The sequence below is a fragment of the Trematomus bernacchii genome, unplaced genomic scaffold, assembly GCF_902827165.1.
Source record: "Trematomus bernacchii unplaced genomic scaffold, fTreBer1.1, whole genome shotgun sequence".
Taxonomy (NCBI): domain Eukaryota; kingdom Metazoa; phylum Chordata; class Actinopteri; order Perciformes; family Nototheniidae; genus Trematomus; species Trematomus bernacchii.
In genome coordinates this window covers 1,398,961-1,414,349 of record NW_022987620.1, presented here as the reverse complement: position 1 = coordinate 1,414,349, position 15,389 = coordinate 1,398,961, and positions in this window count along the sequence as shown.

Below are 15,389 nucleotides of genomic sequence, written 5' to 3'. Positions count from 1 at the left end.
TGCATGTAGATGGTCTGCAAAGGCTAAAAATCCCATAGTTCCGTATTGAGGTGGTTTCACTTTTCTGTGTTCATATCATGTAACTGTCTTTAAAAAGGCATTTTAGATATTTCGTATCGTTCCTTCATTGAATCTTACTGATATGGCTGATTTTTTTTATGTTGGCAAATATCGTATCTTTGACCAAAGATATTTAGCAGATGTCTTATCGTAAATCAACTTGGGATTCTCAGCCAAACAAATATTATAGCAAGATAGCTATTTGGTCTCAGCGTATCACTTTTTCACCTCAGTTTTTATCGGGGAATTGCTCAAATACTGCATGGGTGTTCTCAGCACTCATGAAGTATCATGCATACTTGCTATGGCTACAAATGTATATGAATATAGGATGTATATTTCTCACAGTTGACAGTCAGGAGATGGATTTTATGCTAAATAACAATATTTTTTTCTCACAAAATTACTGAACAAGCCTTTTAATTGAAATGCAACACAGAGGCAGAAACAAGAAGTTAGTTAAAAATGGAAGCTACCTTTGTAGCAAGATGTTTTTCCTTGCATGGCCTCAGATCTACTTCATATAGTAAACACATCTCTTCACTCAGGTATTTTTCCAGAGGCCCTGAAAACTGCAGTCATTAAACCGCTCTTAAAAAAGAATAATCTAGATGCCTCAGTAATGAACAATTACAGGCCAATATCAAACCTGCCATTTCTAGGTAAAATCATTGAAAAAGTAGTATTTCAACAGTTGAGTAACTTCTTGCATTTAAATAACTGTTTGGATGTGTTCCAGTCAGGATTTCGTCCAAACCACAGCACTGAGACTGCTCTTGTAAAGGTCTTCAATGACATCCACTTAAACACAGACAGTGGCAGAACTTCAGTGTTAGTATTATTAGATCTCAGTGCTGCATTTGACACTGTTGACCACAACATATTACTAGACCGACTAGAAAACTGGGTGGGACTTTCGGCAACAGTTCTAAATTGGTTTGAGTCCTACTTAAAGGACAGAAAAAACTTTATTTCTATAGGTAAATACACATCTGAGTTGACAAATATGACATGTGGGGTACCTCAAGGCTCCATCTTGGGGCCTCTTCTCTTTAACATCTACATGCTACCACTGGCTCAGATAATGAAAAACAACAAAATAAGTTACCATAGCTATGCGGATGACACACAAATTTACGTAACAATTTCACCAGGAGATTATGCTCCAATTCAAACACTGAGTAAGTGCATTGAACAAATCAATGACTGGATGTGTCAGAACTTTCTCCAATTAAACAAAGATAAAACTGAGGTAATGGTTTTTGGAGCCAAGGCAGAACGTATAAAAGTTAGCGCTGAGCTTCAGTCTGCAATGTTCAAAACAACAGATAAAGCCAGAAATCTAGGTGTAGTCATGGACTCTGACCTGAGTTTCAACAGTCACATTAAAACAGTTACTAAATCAGCCTACTATCACCTAAAGAACATATCTAGGATTAAAGGACTAATGTCACAGCAGGATTTGGAAAAACTTGTCCATGCTTTTATCTTCAGTAGACTCGACTACTGCAATGGTGTCTTTACAGGCCTCACTAAAAAATCTATTAGAAAGCTGCAGCTAATTCAGAACGCCGCTGCTCGAGTCCTCACTAACACTAAGAAAGTGGATCACATCACTCCTGTTCTGAAGTCTTTACACTGGCTTCCTGTGTGTCAAAGAATAGATTTCAAAATATTGTTGCTGGTTTATAAAGCTTTGAATGGTTTAGGCCCAAAATACATGTCTGACCTACTGCTAAATTATGAACCATCCTGAACCCTCAGGTCTTCAGGGACTGGTCAACTTTCTGTCCCCAGAGTCAGAACTAAACATGGTAAAGCAGCATTCAGTTATTATGCTCCGAATATCTGGAACAAACTCCCAGAAACCTGCAGGTCCGCTGCAACTCTTACTACTTTTAAATCCAGGCTGAAGACTTTTCTTTTTGCCGCTGCTTTTAATTGAACTATTCACATCTTAAACTGCACTGTAACTTTTAACTTTTATCCATGTATTTTTTCTTTTAATGTTTATTTTATTATCTTTCCTTTTTAATGACTGATTTTAAATGCCATTTTTAAAATGTCTTCCATTTTTGTAAAGCACTTTGAATTACCTTGTGTTGAAAGGTGCTATATAAATAAACTTGCCTTGCCTTGCCTTGCCTTGCCTTGTACATTTTTGGACAGTTGCACTACTGCTGCTTAAAGGGATATCCTGAAAACCCTTGCTGAAACTCGCTGGAAGAGAACATCAGTGAAAAAGCCTCGAACGGCTATTAAGGCTGACAGAGTAACTCTGGAGGAATCCCTCTGAACTCAGCCCTGAGCTGCAATACAATTAAAACAAATCTAAACAGCCAGCCGCAGAGGTTCATTGTGGAGTTTTTACAGGCGTACATTCTTCATCTGTTCTCGCAGCATCGAGCGTTTACGGCACAAAAGGAACAACAAGGTGGCATGCAGCATGATGTCCCTTGTTGTGTTCTGTGCAAAGCCTGGAGACAGCTTGAAGCCTTACTTCATCTGGAGTCTGTAATCTCTGTCAGTAGGGACTCTCATCTGGTGCAGGGGGCAACCCAACACGCCTCTGAATAGGGTTTCTTCTCCATCCGTCTGTTGCTGGGTAAAGAAAAGGCCATTTGGGAGGACCTTTGGATAAACAGCAAAACATTTTGACAAAATACTGGTTCATGTGATGTTGTGTGATATTAGAATACTTTATCTTTCCCGGGGAAAATCGTTTTTTCTATTTTAGAATAAAATAAAATATAAATTACAAAAATATATTAATATTGATATAAACAAATGTGCAAATATGTTTATAAACAATTTAAAGGAAAATGTGAACAAAAGATGAAGTCAAAATCTGCATATTGTACTACAATAAACACAATATATATATATATATATATATGCTAGGTTGAAAGCCCATGTGCACCTCATTCAGCCGCTAAGTGTGGCTTTGTTCGGTGGTATCAAGAACCTGGTGGACAATGCCTAAGCATTGGTACTTTGACACATTTAGGTAAGGCTGTGTATATACAAGATTGACGTAAAAGAAAAAAAGTACAATAACAGAAAGCAGGGAGGACATGGTTATTGCCCAATCCTAAATGCCACATCCAAGTACGTAATTACTTGCCTTTTTATTGTCTGACTCAAGAACCAGCATGTGTTACTTATATAATTGTTTTTCTTTTTAATTTGATAAGTATCAAATGATAAACCTGACCGGACCCAGAACAGTGGTGGAATAGAATGTGGCAACAATTGATTTTGAAGGTCTGGTTGGTGCTGTTTTTGGGGTATAAGGTCTATCACGTGTCAAACCTTCCTCAAATACAGTGTTTTCAGGAGCATACTTTTCAGGATTTAGTCCTTCTAAGGTTTCCCTATGAAGCTTGTTTATCAGAGCAGGGTGAATCCATGTCTCTGTTGAATCCCTGTTGGTGCACAAAGTGTTTCACTGTCAAGATACGCTGGCCTCCATCCTTTAAACAGCTAAAAGCACACAGCAGGGATAGAGTCCTCATTTTGAAAGGAGATTCTGTCAAGAGATATTATATCTAATAGCTTCAGAGAGATTTGTAGTCACATGGGCTCCCAAAGTGAAGCAAAGAACAAGGAGAGAAACATGGTGGGATGGGGTTATCTACCGTTACCCTAATGTTAGCTTTGATGGGTTTTCTCCCTTGTCCTGGTGTTGTAGAGACCTCCAGTTCAGGCCTCGTGTAGGCCCACTGGCAACCATCTACTATTGCTCCTATTGTGTAAACCGCAAAAAATATAAAACAACAATTTAGGATTTGCAGAATTCCCAGAGAGTTGTTTAGGATAATCCAGATTTGGTCTCAATCATTTTACATATAAGAAAGCAACATTTAAAATGGCATACATTATTTTCTTTTATTTGGCTTTAACTCGCTTCCATTGGCTAGCGCTAAAATATTGTAAGCTATAGGCTCAGGAGCGGGACATTTCATACACATCTGTGCAGTTGACCAATCACAACAGAGCCAGTCAGCTAACCAATCAGAGCGGACTGGGCTCTGGTTTCAGACAGAGGGTGAAAAGAGGTGCTGCAGCACAGGCAGTATGAGAAAAATAAAGAGCTTTTTGATGTCCTAGTAGAAGAACAAAATATTAATATGAACCTGAAGATTAGCATTATACGTATGTCCTCTTTCAAACTAAATATTGTTGTTTTCTGAAATGTTAAACTTCAAATGCAAATGAGGCATTATCTGTCTTTTGATTAACAGAAAGCCACATTTGAATAGAGCATATAAATGGTTGAATATGTTTTGGTTGCACGCAATTAGATGATCTCTGCAGACTGCAAATACAAACGCCGGATATTTCAGTCCTTTTTGTGTTCTTCAGGCAGCGTCGGATGAAACACGTTTCTGCTGCTTCTGTACTTGTCAACATCTAAAAAATAGAGACAACTACTTGTTTGTTTTTTACTTCACAGCGCCGTCTTGTTCTTTTCATTTTTGGGATTTTGAGTGTCTTTGCTGCTCTCTCTTACCTCTGTTGAAAGCCTTTTTTTGGGGAGCTGTGAATGGTTCTTATGGAGCCCCGGTTGATCTGGCATTTTCATTTTCTGTTTTTGTTATATACTGTATAGAAAACAATATAAAGAAATTCCGTTTCAAAGAAAAGTTTTAATGCGCAATTTGGGCAAATGTCCCTAAACTCAAGCTCCAAGACAACCTTTAATAAATAAAAGCTTTAAAAAAAATTACATACTTGAATTAAAACCCCCCAAAAGGCCACGCTGGTAATGATATTATTAAATAACTAAATAACACGGAATTGTAGCTCTTATCTCTTGGGGACAACACTTTTAAGATACAACAAAATAATGCGTAAATTGACCCCTGTGAACCCACACAATAAAAGCAATTTCTATCACTGTTTAGCCATGTTGTTTTATATCTCCGGATGTCTTTCTTTTTTTTGCCTTATTCTCTTTTGCATTCTGACATACTGCTAACGCCAACTGTTCTCTTCTCTGAATCCATTTCTCGACAGGGAGAGCCGTCTGGCTAGCAAGATTGAAGACGAGGGGGATTATCATGTCTTTTTATCATGGCTTAACAGTTTAATGAAAATAAATTGCACACTGCTTGTCCAAAGTGGCATAGTTAATGTGTCACAGTGGTAAATAGCACTTTGTGAATTTGATTCCAGCAGGGACTAGTACTCCAGGCTGTCTTGGCTGTCAGATCACCACTGGACATTGCAACATTATCCTGGAAACAAGAGTGGAGACGTTCTTCAACAAAGAAATAATTAGCATAATTATTTTATCCCCGTTTCCATCTGTTGTGTACTTACTTGAACTGGCATGGGGGTAGCAGAGTAGTTACAGCGGGTGTCAAACAGTTCAATCAAGAGTCGAGAAAGAACTGCCATCATTGTTGACCTGTTAAACATCAGCTGTGTCCTCGCATTCACTGTTAATATCCATCTGAAATATGTAAACCCCAAAATCTTTGCCCCATTGAATGTCATCTTTCTAAATAATGCATATCAGTGATAGTTCTATTATACGTTACGCCTACTGACGCTGTCCATCTTTGGAACATTTCACAGCTTTTTAGTGGTAATTAGACATCAAGATGTATTAGAATATATACCCACAAGACAGAATGAAAATGTCGAGAATGCTGCAACTCATTAACGGTATTCTTCAGGGGGAACACGCTTTGATTACATTGTTCATTCCTTCAAGGCAAATCCATTCGAACAAAGGCTTTCTGATACATCTATGATGCTGTGGATTTCACACTCACATTTTCCGCATTAACACACATGGATACAGCTTGCTGTTCTTTTGATGCACAATTACCGTAGTATCCACGATAGGATTCCATATCTCAGTCTGTTACAGTTCACGGGATAACTGTACGCACTAGCAATGCTAAAAAAATATTTTTGTTAAATGGAAATCTTTGCGATAAAGAATGCTGGCTCACTGAGATCACATCATTTGGGGAATTTAATGTGAATCTGGTGCCGTTGGACCTAAAATAATGCTACATTCTATTTACTGGGATGAGCAGATGACCGAACAATGAGCCAATTACAAGAGACGGGTTTTGACAATGTAAATTAACAAATGTGTCATAATTAAGCTTGACGGATGCATAGACTGTCAAATATTAACAGCTCTGGGGGCTTAGACAGTATACGATTCAGCTCTACACTGCAATTATGTTTAGGGTCATGGTTAATTGATGTCATGTAGGGAAAACAATCGTATGGACGCAAGGCCCTACTGCCAGATTTGATAAGAAATGCATTCCTCTCGATGGAATATTGCGATCTATTTAAAACTTTTTTCTGGCAGATGAAGTCAACTTCATTGTCATTCATCAACAGAACCTCCTCTCCTCTTGTCTGTCCGGGAAAATCTTTCATTTTCCTCGCCCCTTTTTTCTTCTCGGGGACGGGTAATTCCATTTGGGAAGTATACCGTTGAAGAAAAAATCCTCATCCTTCAGCCGGTGAGCAATGAGCAAAGTGGTGATGAATACCTGGGCCATGAATACTAAATGATGGGTAATTAAAGGGTACCTGAGGAATATTACCTTGGCTGGCACACCTGAGGAGAGATTTGGGCTTCTGTCCATTAGATTGGAGTGAGAGAAAGACAGAGATTGAGTCTGAGAGAAAGCCATAAGGAGGCAGGCGAGAGTGATGGCTGCTCTCTGTATCAGAGGGGTTGAGAGTCTGACGTTTGATTATGTCTGACCTAGATTTTTTCCGACAAGAAGTAATTGACTCTTACGTGCACTTCAGCGGAGAGTCAGACTTTTATGAGTTTCAGACTGCATAGGTTGTTGGCCATGTATAGGACTGTCTGTCTGGTGGAATGTTATCATCATTACATAGAATTATTCAAAATGTGTCTGCGTTGCCTTTAATCTTCTGACTCATCACTCCATTGTTATCTCCTAAAAAACTATAAATAAAAGAGTATTACAATGTAAGAGAAATGCTTTTTTACATATTTACCAAGTCTGGGATATTGTTCATTCTTACTTTATCAGTAAATATTGACAAACAACTACATTTAAAAAAAAATGTATGATGATTATTATTTTAGAGGAGACAATGCAAGTAATTAGGGGAAAGATATCATCATACAAGTTCCCCAATTAATGTTGTTACAAATGTTCTGAATTCTTACCTTAAAGGTCACCGATTATGCAAAATCCACTTTTTCATGTATTTTATACATAAACATGTGTCCCCTCTGTGTAAAGAGATTCTGAAAGTTTCAGGGGAAAAGATTCGCTCACTTGTTGTCCTGATCCATTTATATAAAAACCTGTCTTAAAATGAGCTGATCAGATTTTGGCCACTTTATGATGTCATAACGATTTTTCGGCTTGTGTAACCATTAGCCAATAACCAACCAAGGTATTCCATCTCTTGAAACAAGCAATTGATAACTCAAGCAACAATGTTTTCTGAAGTAATAAATAGAGTTAGAAGGTGGGTAATCTTAATAAACTTTAAAATAGCAAATTTCCGCTCTGTGGGACGAATAAAGGTAGTCTGATTCTGAAATATGCAAATGAGGCATTATTTGTCTTTGGTTGACAGCAACCTGTCAATCAAAACTTAGTTATGACCCTGAAGCACACCCTGTCTTATTGTCTCTTAAAATGAGCGATTAAGTCATGGATACATTGTCCACTGAGGTAATAAATCAAGTAAGAAGCCAGGTAATTTTCTCATTGACTTCTATGCAACTGCACTTCTTATTCAACCAGAAAAGTCGCTCAATTTGCAGACCACAGAAAAGTAAAGCCATGTGGAAGTGGCTTAAACTTGCATTCTTTCAATCACAGCATGTCATGGAGAGTTGTGAGTACATTTGTACTGGACTGGTCCTCAAGTATTTCTCAACCGCTGAATAATTAATAATCAAAGAAAATAATGTAGAAACTAGCTTCATGGACAAAGTTTGGCATTCATTGCTATAGAACTTCAATGAGCTACAGTATGTTGAGACATATTGCTAATGCATCACATTATTTCAAATCAGATGTGTTTTAACCAAGGGTGCTAAACCTGCCTTTTCATACCCACCTGATGTTCCATGTCTGTGAGGTTGCGCTGTCTGAAAAGTCCAGGTAACAAATCACAAAGGGCCTCTTAGGAGTACGCCCATTGACTTTTTGAGGCATCTCGCTGATGTAACCTTGACATTAATGGGAGGTTTTCACATTCTCAATTCTTCTGGGGCTCACCATAATCTGTTTTAGAGGGGGCTGAGTTCCCTCCTGGGCCCTTCTGAAGTTTGAACCCTAGCAATAACCTTGTCTGGTTGGGTTAGAAGGAGGTAGCAATTCATGCTATCCTCTCAATGTTTACCAAACCCTCTCCACCCATCACGGAGCCCGAATTTGCCAGCCCTCGAGAGAGAAACACACCAATTACTCCATGTGTATCTTGATTGAATAATAGGACGTTTAATTGTCTTGTCTTTTACAATTACGTCAAATCCGTAACCTTTAATTAAGTGTCTGCCAATTATTTTATTCTCTTTTTTGTTTGAGTGGATGAACGTAATTACTGTCACCTTGCAAAGTATAAGAAGTAATTAATCCTTTTCAATTTGACCAAATCCCATTTTTCTGGTCATTAGTTGGCCTCATAATCCTTGAAAGATTATGAAGCCGGTTAATTATAGAAAATGGAAGAAGTTACTTGTTTGTGCAGCATCAGCGTATCTTTTTTTCTTAAAAATCATGTTCCACTTATAAAATAATATTCCTTCCAAGCTCTACGTACGTCTCTAGCAGTTAGTAGTAACAGTGAAAACAGTTGTAGAACACCATCAAAAATAACCCTAATGAATGTTTGGGGACGTGGAGTAAAGTCATACAATATATTGATCGATAATTATAGTTGTTGCATAAGTTTCAATGGCCAGAAAAATGTATATAAAAGATAGTAGCAACATTTTACACAATTGTTTTACAGTACAGCAGACTTGAGCCCCAACTCTATGTCGGAGCAGCCACAGATCATCTGCACAGTCAACAACACGGAACGAATGCATTAGAACTGCAAGGAGAGGAAGAGGAATGAAGCACTGTGTAGATGTGGCGAGAAATGATCCAGAACCAGATTATCATAGTTCATAAGGACAGTTAGGATACGGCCATTTAAAACAGGAGACAAGTGAGGATCTACTGATGTGTGTCGGTTCTGTTCATGTGTGACAGCTGTCCCTTTGTCACAGAGACTACTGTCTGCATTGTAGTTCATATTCTCACACTATAAACTGAGAATCATACAGAGTCACAATTGGACTATAAGATGTACTGGTACCCAAATAAACTAAACAGATACAGTTGTATATATTCAGTGATTTTGCCACTGACCAATTTGATTGGTTAATAAACATTTTAAAAATAAATAAATCAAACACAAAAACCTTCCCTCTCTTCGCTTAGTCTTAGCCCACATTTATCACTGGAGCAAACTGGGTTTTGAATCAAATTCAAAGGAATGAGAAGGTATAATGAAAGACCCTTCTCAGTTGCATTGTGGGAAATGAAGGATTCAATGTCCTCGAGCTTGAGTGACACTTTTCGGAACAAATGTCAGTTCACTTTAGCCTCAACCACTTTTCTTTCTTGATTTTTTTACAATCCATTTCTTGTTCCACAAACATATGCATATGCAATACTACATTTCTAAGGTACTTCAAGCCTCCAGAAAGAAATGGCGGAAAAATAATCCTCAAAGAAGCATAAATAGAGCGGACAGTGACGTGTTTGGGCACAAGGACTGCACGCTGGACTAGGTGTAGTGTGTATCCTCTTTTGAAACCATTTATCAGACAAGGCCAGGTGGGTTGTGGACCCAGAATGTGGGCCATTGTTGTAGGCCATAGAAAACCTCGGATGTCTGGGGGATCCCACCGCCCAGCCTTGGAGCTGTGTGGCTGCTATGTGGAGGCTGCAGCCCAGACCCAAACATGCATATTGTGCAGGTCTGAAAGGACACTATAATCCATCCCCATATGTGCCAGCACCCCCCTCTAACCTCTATTCATCCCTCGCTGTGTTTGCATCCCTCCAGAGTGCCTTTAACGCTGTGCAATGCCATGCTGCTTCATACAAGTTCAAACATGATGGAGAGCTGTCATTGTCCTTCTCCGTGGTCCAAACATGCGCTTCCCAACATGCATCCTGTTTGTAATCTCGTCCAAATAGCGCACAGACCGCTGTAAATCAGCCTCTGTCACGGTGCATAGGGCGCTGCTTTTATATAATTTCACATGTGTGCCGCTTGCAAAAACAGAAAACAAGAAAGGAGGATCAGAGTCGCCTTTACCCATTCTGTCTTGGCCTAAATAAATAATGTCATTGACTTTGAGATTCAGGTCCGGCCGCCCACCACCAGTTGGCTGTTGCCCCATAAAAAGTAGTATTTATGATTTTTAGCCTCCCCTCCCTGTTTCTGTGAATGGACCTTTCCAAATCAACTCTTTGGAAAATGTTTACAATTCCCCGATGCGGTTTTTGGATCTACAATAAGCAATCTTTTTCCCATCTTTCCATCAGCCTTCTTTTAGGTCATTTCAGCTCTAAATCTGTTTATGGTAGGATGGCACTGGTAATGTCACATGTTCTCAGGGGTGGGAGAAGTACTCAGATCTTGTACTTGAGTAAAAGTACAAGTACCAGAGTGTAGGAATACTCTGCGCCAAGTAAAGGTCCTGCATTCAAAAGGTACTCAATATGCAAATTGGTCCATTTCAGAATCATATATATATATATATATATGATATGTTTGATAATTATTGATGTGTTAATGTGTTTATCAAAGCTGGTAAAGGTGCAGCTAGTTTGAATGACTTTGTATACTGCAGGGTAGCTTGTGAATTTACTCCAGGTGTAACTCAAGTCTGATTTAAGACTTGCAGGGAGATAGTTAGCTTCACAATTGACAATGACACGTTGATGAGCGCGACTGCTGGGCGCGTTAGCTCAGCCAACTGGCCTTTGATGGTTCTCTGATATCTCTCGTTAAACAAGCGTTGGACCGTTTACGCTGTGATGTATCTTATTTGTCCGTTCTCCATCGCCCACACATCCTCGCGGAGCCGTCTCTCTTCAAAGGCATCAGATCTTAATGAAGCTCCACAGCGAAAGCTATGTAGTCTTATTTAACCGGACCATTCTTGGATCTCTTGAAAATTCTCAAAATATGAACATAGTAATACCACTTCATATCTTTTTAAGCAAACACGACACTTCTATAAGCAATGTGCTGCACTTAATTTGCTGAGATAATCTATGATGGCTTATTTCTCCCACCAAACAACACTCGATTCGTTTCTCAACAACTCAGAAATGAAGGCTGTGGAACTGGCGGTCACGTGGTGGACGCCGATGCCATCTCTGGTCATTCCAGTTTAATATCTGTCTCAAAGTTGCAGGTCTTAAAGTCACACAGAACTAATGGAGGCTGGGGAATAGCAGCCAGTGTCTTCTATTGGGCCAATATAATAGCCTGGAATTGAACTCCATATTGGCCAGCTGGGACTGAGGAAAGGATTAAGGTCTCTGTATTTTCTTCCGTCCAATTGTGTTTCATGATTTGAAAGAAAAAGCCCTATTCATGTGGTGGATTGATATGGTCTTTGTGATAGGGTTTCAAATTCCCATGGATGTCAACAAGTTCAACTTCATATATTTTCTTTATATTCACCCGCTGAGCTTCTTGAGCAGGACATTTTTTACACTTAAGCAATTGTACTTATTCCAATACAAACGGTTGCTGTATGCTTAAACATGAGAAAAGGTAAAACTGCAGTAAAGCCCATAATGCAAAAGATGAATTTGCCATTCATTGTCGGGCATTCAGGTTTCATTATACAGTGCAAACCCTTGCAGGGGAAAAGAGAATGAATGGACTCACCTTCAAACATGCCACTGACTCTCTAAATGCCAAAGACGCCCAAACCTCTCATGTCTCGATGAATGGCAAGCTGTAGGCGGAGAGAGTCAGTTTGCGTCTCCTGTCTTTCCTCCCATAAAAAAGTCAGACACCCCATGAGAGACGGAGTCTGCCAGACTGATCATAGAGCTGCTACTTTATCCTGAGAAAAACTGGGCTCTAAGAAGTTAGTGACAAAGTAGTTTTAGTATTTTATGATGTGGGTTCAGCTCACCTCCCTAAGGATTACCTACCCTTAAGAGTGGTATATGGTTCAATATGCCAAAGCCTCCCATGTGTCAGACTTTATTTGTGCTACACTTGGGATAGAAAGGAGCAAGGCACTGACATAAATCTTTAGATTGTATTTCGTTTTCTTCTGGTAGGTGTATGAAGGAGTCCTTAAATCACCATTTGAATTATGCATTGCACAGTAGTGGAAGATACTATACTCGAGTAAAAGTACTAATACATTATTGTCTAAATACTTAATCAGAAGTACTTTTGCATTCAAAAAATGCAAAAATATAAAAGTATTATCAGCAAAATGTAATTAACGTATAAAAAGACAAAAGTAATCATTGTAAAGAAAAATGGGCTTTATGTGTGTATACAATTATTTTTATATATTATGTGAGATTTGAGTATTGTTGCATCATGTAGCTTTTTGCTGTTGTATACAAATAAAGTTCTGATTGACTTTTTGTCAAATATTTAGATAAATTGTGACTCAAAAAGTCATTCCACTAGTTTAATTTTTAGAGACGCATTCTGTTGAATTGGTAAAGCTGTTGGCATTGCGTTGACATTGTAAGGTTGTGTGCTATACCTATATGGTTGAAGCATTTTAAGATAAAAATGTTAATATGATATTAGTACTTGACAGTATAGCATTCCTGTCATTATTTCATTGTGACGAGCAAGTAGCTGTAATCAAATGGCAGGTGATCCTGATCAAAGGACGCCAGTGTTTATGGCAGTGTGCCATGCATGTGGGTTGTAAACAGAACACAACATCTCGTGAAAGTGAACAAGCAGGACGAGGCTGGCTGGCGAACACTTTGATCGCCTTTCATTCACTCTCGCCTCTCATCTCTCTGGGCTTTTGGGGAAATGCACTGTTTAATCAGCCGTATGTCGCAGAAGTTTATACAAGGTAGTACACAGAGTTTGGGGGCTTCACATTAGGCGAGAAGGGATGCAAGGGAGAAAAAAAAGAGGTGCATACATTTACACGGTTGAGTGGTGTAATCTTCATGAAATACCGGTAAATAGGGAGAGGAAGCCTAGTGGAGCCGTAGATTAATGCTGCTATCAAATGGCCTGGGACAAAGAAGGGGATGGCTAATGAGCTGGAAAAGGCAGGGCTGTTTGCCGCGTTAAATGATACCGTAGCTCCATCTCCCCACTGCCCTCCGCACTGCCATGTTCACACATTCTGATGTCGCTAACAGCAATGTAGGACAAATATTGGAATATGTCATTTAAGCGGGAACCACGGCGACATGTTTGATATTATAAAAATGGCTTCATCAAAGGCAGATTTGAGCAACACAAATGCAGCTCTCTAATTCGACTCTCTCCCATATGCCCAATATCCCTCCATCGGCAATTTCTGAGAGGTCATTTGCTTCTTTTTCATTCCAAAAATTGCTTTCATATTTGGTCTGTTCTCTCTCCCTCCCTCGGTGCCTCTCTATATTCTTTGCTTCAAGTCCATTTTGCTTCCTATCGCTCCGTCTCTGTCGCCCTCTTACTCTCTATTTGCCTCGCCATGATATAATGAAAAACAGGCTTCTCTCCCTTGTCTATTTCCTTCCTGTGGTATCATCTTAAACATGCTTGTAGCCTCCTATGACTGTCGCCAAGGTGACAGGAAGAGCGAGATGAACTCCCGGGCTTAGATACATTTCTTGGTCTGGCCTGCGGAGGCTGTATCAATTTTTTATGTTCTACTGCCTCAGACACTTTTGCAGGCATTGTTTCATGTTTTATTTAGGGCCGTGTCAGAGCTGGGTTAAAGTTTCAGCAGACTAACGGCCCGAAACAGTCTGGCGGAAAGTATCACATTGGGGGCAATAGTGGCAAGAGGTGGTGATGAATATATGTTGAAAATTATGTCTTGTATGTTTTTAAATGTGCCTGTGGTAATGCTGAAATGTCCAAAAATGACATCACCAAGCACCCTTCATCTCACTATTGGATGAATGGTGAAAAAACTGCAACAGTTTGCCTCAAAAGGGCAACAGAAAAGAATGCTGGAGAAATATCTCTGTATTCTGAATGCAGTCAAACACGCAAGCATGCTCTAACCTCTTCAGGCATCGACATATTTATCTTACTTGAGCCAAGTGACAGTTGTCTCCACAGCCATTTCATTTAACGCGGCAGCACGAAGACGAGGTAAAATAAAAACTGAATTAATCAAATGTGGAAGGGAGGGCGAAGGAATGCAGGATGAGGGTGTGTGTTGGGGTTGGGGTTGGGGTTGGGGTTGGGGGAGGGGGGGGAGGTGTGCTGTATATCCCCAAGTGATGCTGTGAATCAGAAGCGTTGGGTAAATAAATAAATGTGTTATGTATGACCAAGCGCACAGACAGGGCTCTGGGGCTACTAGCTGGTCCAGCCGAGATGCACTCAGACAAGTGAATAAATCAGCACACAATTAGGGCTTGTGATTTCATTTATGGTACCTACGAGCACTCCAGTGGCAGATTCTGGCAGATGTCATTTCTAGCCAATTGATTTTGCTGCTGTCCCGAGGCCCGAGCAGTCATGGCCCCTCTATCCGAATAACAAATGGATAGCAAACACGAGCCAAATAGCTGTCCAGGCAATTTCTGCATGATAGGAGTAGAATAATGTAAGAGACCTCAGTGGCACTGGAGGAACAAAGACACACACATCAGTGGAGGCGCTGACTAGGCCCTGAACACACGCATGTTCAGGCAATTGTTTGTGAAATGTATGTGCAACCTAATAAACATATTTTTTTCCGTGGATTCTTTGAAGGTGCATCCTAAGGTAAATCATCTACTGTTTACCCTCCGGTTTTCAGCGGTGAATTTGCTTTCAGCCATCCTTCAGCAAGAGCAGCAAAATTGTTTTTAAGCCACCGTGAAATCAGCAAATGTCTTTGGGTTTATGCATCTGGGATGTTTTCACTTACAAACATGTTACCAGAAGAAAAAAAAACTATGCAGTGCAATCACGACACACTGAACGTTTGTCATCTCAATCATCTGAAGAGAACGCTTGACCGCTTGCAATGCAAATTGACAATGTCATTTCAAAGCTGGAGTGAATGAAGAGCATGCTCCTGGTCTGAAGCTGTTCATCAATCTGCCAACTGCATAATTTCTCTGCTTTCT